We start from the raw sequence: 16,994 nt of genomic DNA, 5'->3' as shown, positions 1-16,994 counted from the left end.
TGTTTAAAGCCATACTTTATACCTTCTCAAGATAAAGATATAGGTAAATAAAAAAGGTATTAACTGATCTTACTCGTAAATACAATTTAATTAACAAAATTGGATACAAAAAAGTTACTACGGCAGAAAAATTTCGAGGGTAGATTTTAAAATTGGTTGTTTAATTTAATAATTGACGTAACTCTTACCCTTCCGGGTGCAATTTAGCGTGTCGTGGACATGTTGGTAGTTTAGATGAAAGCGAATTCCAAAAAGGTAATTTTTTGTCACTGGTTTTTTTACTAGCTCAATATGATCCTGTTTCAGCCAAATTAATCGATAAAAACAATAACTTAAAAACACGTTACTTGAGCTCCCAAAGACAAAACGAAGTTATAAATTTGCTGGCTCAAGAAACTGAAAACAAATTGATCAATTTAATTAAAAACAGTTGTTTTTATTCAATAATTCTTGATACCACTCAAGATATTTCAAAACACGATCAGCCTAGTTTTGTTTTGTTTTCCGTTATGTAAAACTAACTTACAATGAAAATAATTTACCTTCCAAAGCAGATGTTGAAAGTTTTTTGGGATTTATTCGCATTTTAGTACAAAGTGCAGGCGGTGGTCTAAATAAAATTTTAAAATTTATACAATCAAAGCACCTTTCCGTACACAACTGTAGAGCAAAGGGGTATGCTAGGGCAAGCGTTATGAGTGGTTAATATTCAGGCGTACAAAGGCGCATAACTGACATTGAAAAAACAGCTTTCTATGTTCATTGTGCATCCCATAATCTGAACCTAGTGTTGAATGATGCCGTTGCTGGTGTACAGGAGTTAAGGATGGACTTTAGCCGAGCCGAGCTTTTGACAAGTTGAGCTCGGGTCGGAATGTCGAGCCGAGCTCGAGATAGAAGCGCGGCTTGAACTTCGAGCTGCCGGTTAAGCTCGTGGCTCGTGTCGGCTCGACTCGAATATTTCGAGCCGGCTGGAACTTATTCCATATTTTACGAACACATAGATATGTATAGATATTTGTAGATATATTAAAACATATCTACATATTTTGTAGTCTGAATTACTAATTCTCAAACAAAAGTATCAGTTGTAGCAGAAATAAATGAATTAAAAAAAGTATTAAGCATTAGCTAAAATATTGACAAGCTCGTTGAGGAAAGCTCGGCTCGTTTCGAATTCAGCACGGCTCGGCTCGCAAGAAACAAACCGGCTTGAGCTTAAAGTTCGGCTTATCAAACGAGCCGAGTCACGAGCCGAGCCGAGCTAAGCTCGGGTTTGTGACCGTCCCTAAGCAGGAGTTGTTTTTTTTTACGATATGATTAAGAGATTATATGGTTTTTTAGCGCAAGTAATAAAAGATGGGATGTACTATGTACTATTAGGGAGCGTTCAAGTATTACGTTAACGCGATTTTTGAAGATTTTTAACCCCTTCCCCCCACGTAACGCACTCTTATGGGAGTTTAACTATTGCGTAACGCAATCTTTGAAGATTTTTTACCCCCCCCCCCCACCTGCGTTACGTAATACTTGAACGGTCCCTTATGACTTTGGATTCTTAAAAGGTTATGTGAAACCCGGTGGTCATCCAGACATGATGCTGTTACGGCTTTGCGTTAAGCTTTCCGACAAGTAATGAAATCTTTAACGAAAATTTCATTGCTATCTAAAAAAAAACGATCAAAAATTTGAAGCTAATCCAGTATTAGGGCATATGAATAATTTTGAATTTGCCATTAACATTACCTACTATTCAATATAAAAGACTCAACTTAATCTAACGTCAAAACTTTTGCATTCTGAAAAGGCAGAGTTAACAGTGGCCCTTCAACTTTTTGAAAAAAACTCATGTTAATCTTCGAGAAATGAGAAAGTCGTTTTCCGAAACTTTAGCAGAAGCGGCAGGAGTAGCAGAATAGTGGTGTATTATATGTACCAGAATTTAAACATAAATGGATAAGACGTATAAAAAAAAATTACGATGAGCTCGGCCGAGATGTAAAAATAACTTATATGTAGTAAAAAAAGTTTTGAAGTTAATGTTTTCAATGTAAATTTAGATATAATATCGCAACAACTTACTACATAATAGGTTTTTCGGATTAAGAGGCATGTATAGGTTTTCATGTCTATTCCCAAAAAATCGATTAACACTAACGGATGAAGACTTATTAAAGAAAGGCCAAATATTGCCCTTTAATTACACATATTTTAGTAATTATACTGTTATTTGGTGCAACGCAACGGTGTAACCAGGATGATCATAAGGGGGGTTACAACTATTGGATGGTCTCTGGGGTGTGGAATAGTAGTGGTGTTAAGCTCAAAGGCCATCCAAATGGGGTGGGGTTATAACCCCCAAAACCCCCCCTGGCTCGCCTATGATTTTGTGTCGTTATGTTTATAATAAGGGGGCCCACAAAAATTGTCGCGGGGGCCCCCCAATCTTCAGCTACGCCACTGTGCGCGCTCTTATCTCTTGGTTGTGGTTGTTGGTCAATTCTTCATTTATTATGTTGAGGTAAGGTAGTGTCGCCAAATAAGGCCAGTGTCTTAATTAGGCCAATTGCAAATATTTTCTTAAATATAGATATTATATATTAGAGGTCACCGTAAATGTCTTTCTCAGTCAAAATCGTCTACGCCATTCAGTCGGTAGTATCACATAGCAGCGTCAAGTAGACTAGACACGTGTTTGTTACGGTGCGGAAGTTCGTTTATAAATTTTAGGTAAGTTATAAAATTACTAAAATGGTACTTAATGAATATAAGCCAATTAATTTTTCTTTGTAAAGCGATAGTAAATTAATACTTTTTAAGGAACTGGAACTGTTTTTTCTCTATATTGCTTTTTATTATTTTTTTATGTTAAATAAAAAAAGTAGACAGTGTCCTAATAAAGCCAATTGTCCTAGATGTGTGTAAATGTGCGATATGTGTGCTTAATGTATTGACAAATTTTTGTTTTTAATATGAATAAAAGTTTCTTTCACTAAGGGCCGGTTGTTCGAACGCTAATCAAAAATGATCATTATCAAATATTTAATTACTGTCACCAACTGTCAATGTCAACTTTGTTTGGGTTGCTGAAAACATAATTATGGATTAGAATTATGAAATTAGTTAATCAATTATGTTAATAATTGTTATGTTAATTGATTAACTAATCTCATAATTATAATCAATTATGTTTTCAGCAACCCAATCAAAGATGACATTGACAGTTGGTGACAGTAATTAAATATTTGATAGTGATCATTGTTGATTAGCGTTCGAACAACCGGCCCTTAATTTTGTATTTGTTCTTTAATTCTTAGGTTTAAAATTTATTATCCACCTCAATTTGCGTAAAAAATGACACTGGCCTTTTAAGCTACCAGTTCATAATAAGGCCAAATATTCCAGATTTATTCAATGTTAAAATTTTTTAATTCTTTATTTTTTTAGTAAGTATTTTATCCTGAAATTCGATAGGTAGCTAAAATGTTAGGCAATACGTATACAAAAGTTTTCCCCCATATTGTTCCTGAATAAAATATTACAGATATTTAAACGTAAGGTGGCCTTAATTGGCGACCTTACCTTAGTTGTAAAGTTGTAGTGCCGCATTCTTTCTACAGGGGTTTGCTGTTCTGCCGAAGATTTTTCGACGCAATGGTTTTTATGTTAAATGAAACCTATTGAGTCGCAAATCCTCGGCAAAATGCCCATTCGTATTCTATGATTTTTCTGACGTGTGTTGTCAAGCCAAAGTTGTTTTCATGTAATCCATTGAACCATCTTCAAAAATAAAGTCGTCCCAGGAACACACCTCAAAAATATTGACACTATAAATTTTAAAGTCATCTACCTACTTTAACATCTATCTACTTTTATGCGAATTGTCAATATGAATGAGGCAGATAAAATTAAATTATTAGAAAAATTTTTGTAGGTATTCCCAAGTAAGAAAAAAAATTTTTCTATTTTGAGAACGATTGCCGACGTGGAATTCAAAACGTCAATATAAAAAAAAAGTATTTTAAATAAAATAAAAAATGTCAAAATAAAATACAAATCAATATTATTCTTCGTGTTTGCTGTGTATATACCATTTTAAAAACGTAATTATCAAGGTCCCATGGTGTAATGGTTAGCACTCTGGACTCTGAATCCAGCGATCCGAGTTCAAATCTCGGTGGGACCTGCACGTTTTTTGTTTTTCACCATGATTTTTAACAGTTTTTTAAACGAATCTAAGCATGATTATAAATGTTTATTTAAAATTGAGTTCATTTCTTCATTTATATCGCTATTTTAAGGTTTTAAGACGATCGGTACGTATTTTCGGCTGCAATGCTATTCAAATGGGGATTCGTTTTTTTCGAATCCTGAGAAAACTAATAGGTATTTTTGAAAAATTTAAACGCAGAATTAAAGATTACGTTATTAGAGAGGGCAAAAAGTCCCTGAGAACTTCTATAATGTTTATTTTAATAAGTTACAGGGGTGAAAAACTAAGAAAATTTAGTGTGATTTTTAATTTCAAATATTTCATTCAAAATAAACTTTTTATTTATTCTAAGGGACTTTCGGCCCTCGGTAATAATTTAGTCTTTCATTCAGCGTTTAGATTTTTCAAAAATATTTATTATTGGTTTTTTCAGGATTCGAAAAAAATAAACACAATGTCGGTGGGAATATTTTCCAAATCTATCTTTACTATCTATCTATCTTACGCACTTAGTTGAATAGAATATTGTCAGCATACTGTCAGTTAGACAGTGACAATTTTACATATTTGACATGGAATCGGGAATATTTTGAGTTGTTGATTAAATCATATTTATATATAGTGTATTTGATAAATAAATTGACTTAGGACGTGAACTTATTACATTAATATTACATAGTGACATTAATTGTCATTAATGTCACTGAATCTATTTTTTCGTAGCAACGAAGGGCATCTGACATAATATACTTGACGACGGGAAATTATCAAAAATTATCGATTTAATTTAGATTTCTGTAGCTTTCTATTGGTCAGAATCTCCTATGAATGAAATAATCACATTTTTATCTGAATTAATAATTTGTAAGTATACAAACAACAGTTATCCAAGAACATTCAAACGCCATATCTTTAAGTTAATGATGACATTTTCAAGTAGAATGACATTCTAGTAATGTTTACATATCCATACCAGTGTGAATTTTACCACACGTAATTTGCCGTGTAAAGACAGAAAAAGTAGGGAAAGCCGTAAAATATTTGCGAATTATGTACCCATGGCCTTAAGAGCATCCTTAGCAAATTAAAGCAGTGCCATTAGAGAATAAAATTGTTATGTTTCTACACAATAAAAACAAATTGAAATAAATCACCATTGAGATAATAAAAAGTGTAAACCACTCATACATTAACTTCATTTAATGTACCAGCAAAAGCTCATAAAGTTGCAGCTGGCACTATGTTAGTCGTAGTACCAAAGAAACGTAATTAGGAGAGCACCTACACTGATAAAAGTATTCACTTTAATAGTCAAATGTCAAATAATTTATAATATATAGAAGAATATGTGTTCTTCAGCCTGTGTTCGTCCACTGCTTAACATAGGCCTCTTCCATTTGCTTCCATCCATTTCTACTCTTGGCAATTCTCATCCACAAGCTTGCCAGCGACCCGTTTGATTTCATCTGCCTACCTCTTTTGCGGTCTGCCTATTCCTCGCCTGTTATCTCTTGCTCTCCAGTTTGTTAGTCTCTGTGTCCATTTTTCGGGATTATCTCGGGCAACATGTCCGACCCATTGCCACTTGAGCCTTGCTGTACGTTCTGCGACATCATTAATCTTTGTTCTTTCACGAATGTCGATATTTCGAATTCTGTCTCTCAAACTAATCCCTAGCATGGCCCTGTTCATCGCTCCTTGGGTTGTACTGAGCTCCTCTATGGTTTTCTTTGTAAAGGCCATGGTCTCCAGTCCATATGTAGTTACAGGCAAGATACATTTTTCATAAACTCTACGTTTTAGACACATTGGTATTTCTTTATTTTTTTTTTGGCCCTTGGGAGCTATGCCCATTTAGCCAGCACCAAATCCTAAACTAAAAACTATCTAATCCTAACAAGCAGCGAGATTATGATGATATATTTCTTTATTCTTCAAGATAAAGGTTAACTTGTCGAAAACTACCCAAGATATATATATATATATATATATATATATATATATATATATATATATATATATATATATATATATATATATATACAGTGCTGTTTTTGTAACAATATAGGTTCCGGTACGCAATGTTTCGGGGGGTCTGGGGAGTGTTCATAAAGAGGGTCCGCCAACGGGAAAACTTTTTAAATTTAGCCTCAATAATGGAGTTTTATAGCTATTTGGGAGTAAAGGAAAAAATTCAGGAATTTGTCTATAATTTTGTTGTTTTTTTATTTTTTGTTCCAAAAGCTACCCGTACGGCGTACCGGCGCGTACCGTCACAAAAACAGCACTGTATATATATATATACTGCAATGTTTTAAAATTCTAAAAATAGCAGAATATTAAACAGATGGCTCGATATTGGAACTTTTGGCCCTTAACACATGTGAGAAAAGATACCTGATTCAGTGCCGCCCTCGACGTTCTCGTGAAACGACATGCATAGCTTTAAGTTAAATTGCTTTATATAACATACCTACAACAATTCGTAAGTTATATCATTGTAATATTATGTTTGTACCTAACTGTTAGTTAATTTTGTAGTTTGTTCCTGATGAAGATGAAAAATTAATAAATACTCATCGAAATATCGAATTCAACAGAATTAAATGTAGTTTCAATCTAAGCCACAGACCGCATTTCCCGATAATTTCAACACTGTTTTATAGTGTTATAGAATATACTTGCACGGTCGATAAATACATCGGATTTCGAATCCAGTTCTATATATATATATATATATATATATATATATATATATATATATATATATATATATATATAAAGGATGTTAAGTAAGCGAGTACAACTATAAACATAGAAAAGAAAAAACATTGGCAAATAACTCGCAATGTGAATGTGAATACAAAATTAACAATATAAAAAGATGGAATGCAACTGCAGACACGTGTTTCTGACTCATTAGTCGTCATCAGTACAGTATAGCCAAGTTAGAAGAATAATAGTTTAACTTGGAAAAAGATCACTACAGGAGCAATATTACCATTTGTGACAACAATGTCAGAAGACCCTGCCTTTCAGGGCGACGACCAACACAGTCACGGAGGTAAAGCTATCTGAGGAAAGAAAAGCCAAAACCTTATACAATAAAGGATGTTAAGTAAGCGAGTACAACTATAAACATAGAAAAGAAAAATCATTGGCAAATAACTCGCAATGTGAATGTGAATACAAAATTAACAATATAAAAAGATGGAATGCAACTGCAGACACGTGTTTCTGACTCATTAGTCGTCATCAGTACAGTATAGCCAAGTTAGAAGAATAATAGTTTAACTTGGAAAAAGATCACTACAGGAGCAATATTACCATTTGTGACAACAATGTCAGAAGACCCTGCCTTTCAGGGCGACGACCAACACAGTCACGGAGGTAAAGCTATCTGAGGAAAGAAAAGCCAAAACCTTATACAATAAAGGATGTTAAGTAAGCGAGTACAACTATAAACATAGAAAAGAAAAATCATTGGCAAATAACTCGCAATGTGAATGTGAATACAAAATTAACAATATAAAAAGATGGAATGCAACTGCAGACACGTGTTTCTGACTCATTAGTCGTCATCAGTACAGTATAGCCAAGTTAGAAGAATAATAGTTTAACTTGGAAAAAGATCACTACAGGAGCAATATTACCATTTGTGACAACAATGTCAGAAGACCCTGCCTTTCAGGGCGACGACCAACACAGTCACGGAGGTAAAGCTATCTGAGGAAAGAAAAGCCAAAACCTTATACAATAAAGGATGTTAAGTAAGCGAGTACAACTATAAACATAGAAAAGAAAAATCATTGGCAAATAACTCGCAATGTGAATGTGAATACAAAATTAACAATATAAAAAGATGGAATGCAACTGCAGACACGTGTTTCTGACTCATTAGTCGTCATCAGTACAGTATAGCCAAGTTAGAAGAATAATAGTTTAACTTGGAAAAAGATCACTACAGGAGCAATATTACCATTTGTGACAACAAGGCAGGGTCTTCTGACATTGTTGTCACAAATGGTAATATTGCTCCTGTAGTGATCTTTTTCCAAGTTAAACTATTATTCTTCTAACTTGGCTATACTGTACTGATGACGACTAATGAGTCAGAAACACGTGTCTGCAGTTGCATTCCATCTTTTTATATTGTTAATTTTGTATTCACATTCACATTGCGAGTTATTTGCCAATGATTTTTCTTTTCTATGTTTATAGTTGTACTCGCTTACTTAACATCCTTTATTGTATAAGGTTTTGGCTTTTCTTTCCTCAGATAGCTTTACCTCCGTGACTGTGTTGGTCGTCGCCCTGAAAGGCAGGGTCTTCTGACATTGTTGTCACAAATGGTAATATTGCTCCTGTAGTGATCTTTTTCCAAGTTAAACTATTATTCTTCTAACTTGGCTATACTGTACTGATGACGACTAATGAGTCAGAAACACGTGTCTGCAGTTGCATTCCATCTTTTTATATTGTTAATTTTGTATTCACATTCACATTGCGAGTTATTTGCCAATGATTTTTCTTTTCTATGTTTATAGTTGTACTCGCTTACTTAACATCCTTTATTGTATAAGGTTTTGGCTTTTCTTTCCTCAGATAGCTTTACCTCCGTGACTGTGTTGGTCGTCGCCCTGAAAGGCAGGGTCTTCTGACATTGTTGTCACAAATGGTAATATTGCTCCTGTAGTGATCTTTTTCCAAGTTAAACTATTATTCTTCTAACTTGGCTATACTGTACTGATGACGACTAATGAGTCAGAAACACGTGTCTGCAGTTGCATTCCATCTTTTTATATTGTTAATTTTGTATTCACATTCACATTGCGAGTTATTTGCCAATGATTTTTCTTTTCTATGTTTATAGTTGTACTCGCTTACTTAACATCCTTTATTGTATAAGGTTTTGGCTTTTCTTTCCTCAGATAGCTTTACCTCCGTGACTGTGTTGGTCGTCGCCCTGAAAGGCAGGGTCTTCTGACATTGTTGTCACAAATGGTAATATTGCTCCTGTAGTGATCTTTTTCCAAGTTAAACTATTATTCTTCTAACTTGGCTATACTGTACTGATGACGACTAATGAGTCAGAAACACGTGTCTGCAGTTGCATTCCATCTTTTTATATTGTTAATTTTGTATTCACATTCACATTGCGAGTTATTTGCCAATGATTTTTCTTTTCTATGTTTATATATATATATATATATATATATATATATATATATATATATATATGAGCAATATTTCTACTTTTCGGTGAATTTTGTGGGGAGGGTCCTCGGATTTTCTTCAAATTTTAGTATGTTATTGGACCTATTTAAAAAACGTTATCCTGAGAGTTACAGACCCCTAGGGGCCTTAGAGCCCTAGATAGGGCCCGTCAAAGACCCAAAAAAGGTCGTTTTTGCCGTATATTTGACAGGCTGTATATCGGCTCCCATTTAACCGATTTTGACTTACCAAACGTCATTGTCTTTGTAATTTTAAGTAGTTTTTTCGGTGACAATTTCAAGGCTTTAGTCAATAACCCTGATTTTTGGGACCATTTTAAGTAACGCTAAAAATTTCAAAAAATTGCTATTTTCAAAAATTTGTTAAAAATCTAATTTTAATCCGATTTTCTTTTTCTGGTCGGCGGTTTAAACGTAATAAAAAGGTCTTTAAAACAATATTTCAAGAGTTAAAATCCGTTCGGTAGAAGCGGATATACAACAGATTGAAAATGGACATTTTTGTAAAAATCGCGTTTTTATGGATTTTCAAAGTGCTGACACGTTTTGGGGTATATATTAAATTGTACCAAAATTTTTTTAGAAGTAGCTTTTTATATAAATAATAACTTCGTATTGGAGATTTTCTTGGCCCGGGCCTCTATCTACCTTATATGACCCTCTAAAAATGAGTATTTTGTTACTCAAATGAGGTGACTTAACAAACAACTTACGGCCTATTTATATCAATCAGAGAGCCTGAAGACTTTAACTATTACGGATTAGAAAAGTAGAGATCACAACCTTTTATTTGAGGGCTCACACAAACTTCTAGGTAGCCTAGAAGTACAGTTATGATATTTCAAAGTCCTAACTAAAATTAAAGTATCAATTCTGTGAACGCTACTTTTATAGACTAAGAGCCGCTATGGGTGAAATTTGTTAACTATTTTAGGCACGATAAAAGGCCATAACTTAAACAATAAAACCTAAAAGAAAACGTATGAACACTATACCGTCACTTTTTAGAAGCACATACCTCGACAGTGGCGCATCAAACTTTCGACTTATGAACGGGATAAATAAATTAAAAGGTACCCTTCCTTACACCCAGAATTCAATTTTGTTAATTTTTTAAAGTTCTACGTTATTAAGAAATAAAACTCAGTGTAATTTTAACACACCACCCCCATCCCCCTTCCCCCACCACCAAAAAATCCAAAAAACTGTTTTTTAGGGGATTTTTGGTGATTTTCCCTATTTTATAGACTTCAAAATAGATTAAATTAATGTTTTTTTATAGGTTATATGTTAATTGAAGTAACTGTGTCCTGTAGAATATTTAAAAATTGGATAAATACGTTGAAACCCCCAAAAACCCCCTCGAAAAACAATTTTTTGGATTTTTGAAGATGGAGAACCTTACGGAAACTTCTGAAATAAATTAGAAATATAGCATTTGATAAAATACACAAGATTAAAACAAAATAGTCCAACAGCCATCCCCAAAAAAAAGTTTTTTGTTTAAAAGTTTATAAAAATAAAAAAATAATTTTTTTTAGGTTACGTCACTCAACCTACGTGTCTATAAAAAATAGGCATGTTTTGTAAAAGCCACAAGTATGCGTGTGAATTTTTTGAAATTTTAAAATTGATTTAATCCCACCTAAAAAAAATAAAAAACGAGAAATGAACTTTTTGATGGTGGGGGTAGGAAAACAGGGGAGGCGGGTTGAAATTACACTGAGTCTTATTTTTGAATCACGTATAACTTTAAAAAATAAAAAAAAAATAATTCTGGGAGTGAGGGAGGGTACCTTTTAATTTATTTATCCCCTCCATAAGTAGAATGTTTGATGCGCCACTGTCGAGGTGTGTGCCTCTAAAAAGTGACGGCAGAGTGTTCATAGCTTTTCTTTTAGGTTCTACTATTTAAGTTTTAGGCTTTTATCGTGCTTAAAATAATTATCAAATTTCATCTATAGCGGCTCTTAGTCTATAAAAGTAGCGTTCACAGAATTGATACTTTGATTTTAGTTTGACTTTGAAATATCATAACTGCACTTCTAGGCTACCTAGAAGTTTGTATGACCCCTTAAATAAAAGGTTTTAATCTCTACTTTTATAATCTGTGATAGATAAAGTCTTCAGGCTATCTCATTGATAGAAATAAGCCGTAAGTTGTTTGTTAAGTTGCCTCATTTGAGTAACAAAATACTCATTTTTAGAGGGTTATATAAGGTAGATAGAGGCTCGGGCCAAGAAAATCTCCAATGAAACGTTATTATTTATATAAAAAACTGCCTGTAAAAAAATTTTTGTACAATTTAATATATACCCCAAAACGTGTTAGCACTTTGAAAATCCGTAAAAACCCCATTTTTACAAAAATGTCTATTTTCAATCTGTTTTATCTCCACTTCTACTGAACGGATTTTAACTCACAAAATATCATTTTAAAGCCCTTTTTAATACCTTTAAACTGTCGTCCAGAAAATGAAAATCGGATTAAAATTAGATTTTTGACAAATTTTTGAAAATAGTAATTTTTTGAAATTTTTAGCGTTACTTAAAATGGTCCCAAAAATCAGGGTTATTGACTAAAGCCTTGAAATTGTCACTGAAAAAACTACTTAAAATTACAAAGACAATGACGTTTGGTAAGTCAAAATCGGTTAAATGGGAGCCGATATACAGCCTGTCAAATATACGGCAAAAACGACCTTTTTTGGGTCTTTGACGGGCCCTATCTAGGGCTCTAAGGCCCCTAGGGGTCTGTAACTCTCAGGATAACGTTTTTTAAATAGGTCCAATAACATACTAAAATTTGAAGAAAATCCGAGGACCCTCCCCACAAAATTCACCGAAAAGTAGAAATATTGCTCATATATATATATATATATATATATATATATATATATATATATATATATATATATATATATATATATATATATATATGAAAGGAAACGGCAATTGCATTTAATTAATATAGATGTCGTACCAAGTGTACTGAAGTCTGGTTATTTTATTACAGTCGAACCCGCTTATTAGAATCCCTGTTATAGGAATATCCCGGTTTATGGAATATAAATTCGAGTTCCCGAAACGTTTCCATTTACTCCTTAATAAATTTATCCTTTTATTGGAATAGGTTCTAATTAGATAATACCGCTTATTAGCATATTTTGCAGGTCAACGACTATTTTTTTTTTACAATTTTACTAAAAATTTAAATTATGTTTGGTTATTATGGTCAGTCGTCAAGGATTATGGATTAGATATTATTAGGGTAATAAATATTTATTACTTTTTTACGAGTACCAATTCGATTTTTAGCCGACAAATGCATGGGTCATAAAGTAATTTTTATTTGTCTACACAAAGGCACTGTTGCCTGCTATAAAATTGTTAGAAGCAGTTTATTTAGAATTCACCCAGAGAGGCTTATGGCTTTGTTAAATTCAATTCATCCATTTCTTGCCGCCAATAAAAGTTCCATTTAACCAATGGATTAAGGATGACCGCACGGATTAACAACAAAAAGCTATAATTACCGATAATTTCTCAAGAAAAAATAAGTAATTTTGTTATATGCATTTTAATAAGAAAATATTTACATATCTACATATTGCATACATTTTATATTAATTACCTACTGCTACTGTATTCATTCACATATATAATATAATGTAATTTGGTATTTAACACATACATAGATAAGTAGTAGTTACACTACTGTATTATTGACGTAAAAAGACCTAAAACCATTTACATATACTGATTATGTAGATGTACATATATGATATCGTCGGTGAAAAGTGTAAACCTGCTAACTCCACTTTTGGGTGATTTTGTGATTTTGGCGTAATTAAAAAGAGAAAAAGATCTCTACATAATCGTAAAAAATGCCATATCCATTACAATTTTAATAAGCGAATTAATTCGCCTCAATATTTCCTGCTAACTCAACACATTCTTAACTTATCACGGAAATACTGCTATCTCCAGTAGTTTGGTTAGAACATACAACTACAAGCACGCCGGGTGATTTTGCAACGTTTTGTTTAGATTTTTTATTATTTGGAAGTTCTTTTGTTACCAATATTTAAAGGTATGTATGTTTAATGTATTACATAATTGTTTTTGTTAGATAAATAGCTTTAATATTTTAATAATAATTAGCTTTAAATCATAATAAGAAAATTGGCGCGTTTTTTCATTGGCGTCATGTTTTACAATTTTGGCGCTATTAGTTCAGGCGCTTCATCTCCATTATTGTTATTTATATTTAAATCGAAGATAAAGTTTTTTATGTTTTATGTTGAAAGGGTTTCCTAATATGTTTGTTATTATATTATGCTTTAAGATGTTTACTATTGTTACAACCTTTCTTTTTTATTTTATAGATGCCTTTCAACTCTCGTTCAAAGAGGATTATATCAATGGTAGAGAAAATGAAAGAACCGTCAAATTTTGATACCGAAGACATCTACTGCCTCGCTAGTAGTTCGACCAGCAGCAATTTTTCATTATCAGGAGTAGTATTAGCTAGTAATGACCTGGAAAAAAATAGTGAAACTTATTCTACAGAAAATCTAGCTATTGTTGACAATATAGACATTGAAGTAATAGATGTTCCATACGTAGAAAATAACGAGAGAACTGATGAAGTAATACAGGTGTGCCTTACAAGTGAAAGTGAAAATAGTGAAACTTATTCTACAGAAAATCTAGCTATTGTTGACAATATAGACATTGAAGTAATAGATGTTCCATACGTAGAAAATAACGAGAGAACTGATGAAGTAATACAGGTGTGCCTTACAAGTGAAAGTGAAAATGAAAATACAATGGGTATTTTAAGCCACCGCGGCAAAAAATTGGTACCCTATTCTGACTCCAGTTCAGATTCTGAAAGTTTACCTCAGAAAAGTAAAAATAGAAAAAGGCGGTTCCAAGTAGATAAGAACAACTGGTTTAGTGAGCAGAACAAAAATAGACGAGAAAAAGGTGAAGCATATTTGGGTCGCCAAAAGGTAGATAAAAAATGGGCTTATGAAAAAAAAAAGAAAGCTAGGCAGATGAAGACAAGATGTTCTTGTACCGATAAAGCATCAACACTTTTGAAATGTACACAAGTAACGGACGATAAACGCAAAAGTATTTTTGAACACTTCTGGAAGAAATTAACGTGGGGAGAGAGAAAAGTTTATGTAAATAACACAGTCACAGCCGCCCCTACGCAAAGACACAGAAATCGTAAAAACGCACTGGTTTCTAGAAGATCCCAGTCACTATTTTATCATCTCAGAATCAACGATATTAATATACGAGTTTGTAGAACCATGTACTTGAACACATTATGCCTAGGAAGATGGACAGTTCTCAATTGGAAACATAATGGAAATATGGACATTTCAAGTACTCCAAAGCCAGCGGCAATGAATGAAAATCGTGCAAAGCCATTTAAAGCAGAGAAACAACATCTAAATGCCTTTTTAGATGCATTACCTGTTACGGAATCTCATTACTGTCGAGCTTCGTCGTCTCGAAAGTACCTCCTGCCTGAATGTTCCTCAAAACAGTCACTTTATAAGTTTTATGTAGCAGACCATTGTCAGAAACAGGATATAAAACCGCTTTCCAGGACACATTTTAACCAGGCTCTAGACATGCGTAACATTTCTCTATTCCGTCCAAAAAAAGACGAATGTGAAAAATGTGCTGGTTTTAAGGTAGGAAGTGTTTCCGAAACAGAATATACGGCACATCAAACGAGAAAACAGGAAGCTAGACAGGAGAAGGAGAAGGATAAAGAAGAAGAGGCCTATGTTTTCACCGCAGACTTGCAGGCGGTTTTATTGGCACCAAAATCTAAGGTGAGTACTTTGTACTATAGAACAAAACTACAAGTTCACAACTTGTGCTTCTATAGTTTAATTAATCATGATGGATTCTGTTTCCTGTGGAATGAGACTGAAGGTGGTTTAAATGCAGAAGAATTTGCTTCAATTTGGGTATATTTTCTAAAAGAATCTGTTACACCAAGTGCTCTACATGACGGCGCTAAAATAATTTTATACACTGATGGCTGCACCTACCAGAATCGTAATGCCGTTATGGCAAATGCTTTACTAAATTTAGCTGTCAATAATAACATCACAATTGTACAAAAATATTTGGAACCTGGCCATACTCAAATGGAAGCGGATAGTATGCATTCTACAATTGAAAAGTGTATACGTAATAAAGTCATCAACATGCCAGCAGAATACGTCCAGCACTGTAAGATGGCTCGAAAAAATCCGAAACCATATAATGTTAAGTATTTGGAACATACATTTTTTAAAATTTTTACTGAAGTAATGACTTACAAGACGATTCGACCAGGGCGAGTTAAGGGCGATTTAAAGGTGACAGACATTAAAGCCCTAAAATATACACCTCAAGGCGATATTTTTTATAAAGTGCAATTTAGTCATCCTTGGAGTAATTTGCCACAGAGAAAATTTAATATTATCCACAAGCAATTCGACGAATTGAAACAATTACATGAAAATAAATTGCCCATAACAACCCGGAAATATAATGATTTGCAGTGCATTAAACGCACTTTGCCAGCTGATTACCATGCTTACTATGACAATATACCACATCTGTAAAATTGATTGAACATTAAATATACAAATATTATTGTGTTTTTATTCTTATACATCTACTTACATCTTACACAAAATAATACAAATAAACAATTCAGACTAACTATAGAATGTTACATCACATGCTGCTAACTCCCGAACATTTGACAAGTTTTGGTTAAGAAATCCTGCTATCTCCACTTTTTTTAAATAAATGAACAGTGAATTCCTCATTCTTATGTTATTTGTATTCCAAAATGCGGCCCTTTTGCATATTCGTTATCAAATGACTTCATTGCTTGCTAAAAGCTACTTTAATTTTTTTATTAAGTTTTTACTCTCTCCTGTAAAGTTAGGTCAAATGGAGATAGCAGGTTTACACTTTTCACCGACGATATACATATTGGCATAGTATGTAAAACTACACATTGGCATAGTATGTAAATAATATTATTACGTATATTCGGTATACTTATTTCGACTAGCCACCAATGATCGGTTATTAGAATATCCCGGTTATAAGAATATTTTTGCCTGGTACAAAGGCTATTCCAATAAGCGGGTTCGACTGTATTACCAGAAAGGCCAAAAGCATTTTCTTACACCTCGACCATCCACCTAGATGTTCCTGACGAGAGCTTGACATGAGCTCGAAACACGTCGTGTAGAATATCGGTGGTGGTCGAAGTGAAATAAAATGCAATTGCCGTTTCCTTTCATATCACGGTTCTTCTCCGTTATTGACGAATGTGTAGCGAATAACGTGGCTTTGTAGACAAATCTGTGACACAAAGAGGTGTCTTTTGTCGTTCATCGTCTTTTATGAAGACTTTGAAATTTACATTTTCGCGTCCGCTACGGAAAAGATTTCTTCTGTATACCAGAGAAATCTTTTCGTTTAATTAATATAGATGTCGTACCAAG

The 16,994-nt window shown here is 33.3% G+C and overlaps 1 non-coding gene across 1 annotated transcript; it reads left to right on the top strand.

The window, feature by feature from the left end:
* The first annotated feature begins 4,114 nt into the window (after nucleotides 1–4,114).
* On the top strand, nucleotides 4,115–4,186 carry Trnaq-cug (transfer RNA glutamine (anticodon CUG)). The gene has a single exon. It is a non-coding gene; the product is annotated as a tRNA-Gln (tRNA).
* The last annotated feature ends 12,808 nt before the right edge of the window (nucleotides 4,187–16,994 follow it).

The sequence above is a fragment of the Diabrotica virgifera genome, chromosome 2, assembly GCF_917563875.1.
Source record: "Diabrotica virgifera virgifera chromosome 2, PGI_DIABVI_V3a".
NCBI classification, from domain to species: Eukaryota; Metazoa; Arthropoda; class Insecta; order Coleoptera; family Chrysomelidae; genus Diabrotica; species Diabrotica virgifera.
Note: the sequence above shows the minus strand (reverse complement) of the source record. Positions and strands in the feature narration are given on the sequence as shown.